Source organism: Sinocyclocheilus anshuiensis, unplaced genomic scaffold, assembly GCF_001515605.1.
Source record: "Sinocyclocheilus anshuiensis isolate Anshui unplaced genomic scaffold, SAMN03320099.WGS_v1.1 scaffold1239, whole genome shotgun sequence".
In the NCBI taxonomy this organism is placed as follows: domain Eukaryota; kingdom Metazoa; phylum Chordata; class Actinopteri; order Cypriniformes; family Cyprinidae; genus Sinocyclocheilus; species Sinocyclocheilus anshuiensis.
The window spans coordinates 1,549,677-1,552,880 of NW_015540949.1; the positions used below are offsets into that span (position 1 = coordinate 1,549,677).

The 3,204-nt window shown below is 38.8% G+C and overlaps 1 long non-coding RNA gene across 1 annotated transcript in view; it reads right to left on the reverse strand.

Moving 5' to 3' along the window:
• LOC107689895 (uncharacterized) overlaps positions 1–3,204 on the reverse strand; it is a 23,310-nt gene that overhangs the window by 9,372 nt on the left and 10,734 nt on the right. The window contains exon 2 of the long non-coding RNA XR_001634377.1: positions 1,501–1,611. This is a non-coding gene — a long non-coding RNA (uncharacterized LOC107689895). The remainder of the gene's footprint in view (positions 1–1,500; positions 1,612–3,204) is intronic.

Consider the following 3,204-nt stretch of genomic DNA (forward strand, 5'->3'; position numbering starts at 1 on the left):
ACACTTTAATGTTTCAGATCATCAAACAAATTTAAATATTACACAAAGATAATGCAAGTAAATACAAAATGCAGTTTTTAAATGATGATTTAATTTATTAAGGGAAAAAAAGCTGTTCAAACCTACCTGGCCCTACTTGAAAAATTAATTGCCCCCTCCCGTTAAATCATGAAAGAACTGTGATTAACCACATTATTTTAGAAAGCTGAGTTAAATTTCACTAGCCACACCCAGGCCTGATTACTGCCAGACCTGTTGAATCAAGAAATCATTTAAATAGAACCTGTCTGACAAAGTGAAGCCAGCTTAAAGAGCAACACATCATGCCACGATCTAAAGAAATTCAAGACAGGAGTGGCCGGCCTACCAAAATTATTGCAAGAGCACAACGACGACTCCTCCAGGAGGTCATAAAAGAACCCAGAACAACATCTAACGAACTGCAGGCCTCACTTGCCTCAATTAAGGTCAGTGTTCATGACTCAACAATAAGAAAGAGACTGTGCAAAAACGGCACCCATGGGAGAGTTCCAAGGTAAAAGCCACTGCTGACCAAAAAGAACACAAAAGCTCGTCTCACATTTGCCAAAAAATATCTTGATTATCTCCAAGACTTTTGGGCAAATATTCTGTGGTCTGATGCGACAAAAGTTTTTGGAAGGTGTGTGTCCCGTTATATCTGGTGTAAAACCAACACAGGATTTCATAAAAAGAACATCATACCAACAGTCAAACATGGTGGTGGTAGTGTGATGGTCTGGGGCTGCTTTGCAGCTTCAGGAACTGGATGACTTGCCATAATTGATGGAACAATGAATTCTGCACTCTATCAGCAAATCCTGAAGGAGAATGTCCGGCCGTCAGTTTATGACCTCAAGCTCAAGCGCACTTGGGTTGTGCAGCAGGGCAATGATCCGAAACACACCAGCAAGTTCATCTCTGAATGGCTCAAGAAAAACAAAATTAAGGTTTTGGAGTGGATCATTATTTCAAAACTGCATTTTGTATTTACTGGGGTTATCTTTGTGTAATAAAATTTGTTTGATCTGAAACATTCAAGTAAGACATGCAAAAAATAAAAACAGGAAGTGGGCAAAAACTTTTTCACACCACTGTATGATATATATATATATATATATATATATATATATAATTTGCCAAAAGCTGAAATCTTCTGGTTCTGGTATACCTTTTTATTAACAGCTTTTTACATTCACGCCCGCTATTTTAATGTGTGAAATAAATCTGGTTAATGTGACAAAATACACAAAAAGAGTTATTTTTAGCTTGGAAATCTCTAACGGCATTAATGTGTCAGTTATATATGCAAGCTTCTACTCTCAGCAAAGTTTTTTTTATTAATAAAATTAAATACAATTAAAAACTAATGTTAAGTCAATAATTATGAAAAATAAATTAAAGTACACTTTTAAAACTCTTAATACAATACTCATCTCTTCTAAATCTCAGCACAGCTCAGCATTGGTTTTTGACTCTTACCATGATGAAGTCCAGGAGGCAGGGGAGGCCTCAGCAGATGTTACCCAGCTAAGTGAAGCCTTGCTGGGCTTGGCGTAGCTGCAGATCCCCTGGCAGGTCTTGTCTAGTGTTCTGCAGGAGAGAGAGCGGATCACTGACACACAGAGCACAAACCACCTGCTCTGACCTACTGAGCCAAACATTACCAGTGCTCTATGCCAAGGCCGACTTATAGGAGTGTACTGACATAAAATGGTCAAACATCACTGAAGCCTTGTAAGAAACAGTAAAAATGCAAGAAACTAAAGCCCATGTTGACATTTGAAATCTTATTTTTTAACAACTTAAAGCTGACAGCTATATAGTATATAAGATTAACAGAAATTTCATGTGACCATTTATTTTTATTGAAACATGTTGGTCCACACCGTATTTAAAAAAATATGCTGTAAATAATAAAAAAACCTTAATTGAAAAACGTAATTGAAATTTAATGGAAGTTCTCCGCTGTGTCATTTAAATATAAATTTTATCTCACATATTTCCATTAAAATCATCTAGAAGAAATCATATAAAGAGGCACAAATGAGTCAGTTGTTGACAAAGTAACACTATGATGCTTAATCTGGATAACAAGCTCAAATATAAAAATTTTGGGAGAGATTAATGGCATTTGTTTTAGTTCATATTGATATGTCAAACCTTAGCAAATCTGAGCTTAATTCAACTCATTGTAGAGATCCTTTTCAAACTCTAAATGAGACACATTACTGTGTCTTCTTAGGATCTCATTTGTGATTTTTCTAGAATCAAAAACTGTACAAAAATAAGAAACCATTTTCCAGCTTTTTATTAGGGGTGTAAGAAAATATCGATACACGTGAGTATCGCGATATTTTGTTTGGCGATACTGTATCGATTCTCAAAAACGGAATATCGATATTAAAAAAAAAAAAACATGGCAGTTGTTTCGTTTTGAGTTTATATCCCGACCGCTAGATGGCAGTCTTCATCTCTGAACTTAAACAGTGACAGGAAATACTAGCATTAGGGCACGCCACTAATGTTACCGTTAATATAGTTCGCTGCTAGTAATGGAGGATGAAAGAATTGTTTCAGTTCCCGTTTCGGTGTACAAAGCTGAAGTGGCGTCATTTGGGCTTTTAACGCTTGTCGCTTCCCGTGTGAAGAGCCTTTGCGCGGGTGCGGTGGGCGGTAGGGTCGCCGCGCGGCTGCAGCTTTCTCTTGTGGTGTGGGGGCGTTCCCTCTCGAGCTTTCACGAGACATCACGGAGACATTTCTCCGTTATGGGGAACTCCTTCCCTTCCAACCTTTCCTGAAGTCTTATTGGCTCACGCCAGTCCAAATGACTGGCCAATTGTCGCGAAGTATGCAAATCGCATGCAAATACTGACGCGCTCGAGAGGCAGTATAAAATGCGGTGCACTCGACATTTACATCAGAATCTTCTCCTTCACTTTGCTGAATAACCTAAAAATATGGCTTATAACTATTACAGCTCACTTAAGGTTCGCTCATCAGAGGGCGGTGCCTGGATTCCCACTCCTCAGCAGCATTCAGGTGAGTATGACATTTTTCTTCAGATGCCAGATGAGTCCGTCTGCCCTCTATCAGTGGTGGACCATAAGGACTCTGGTGATGAGTTCATGCCGACAAAATGTCCGCATTCCTCTCACCCATCGAACCTGCAGGACATCAGCCCGG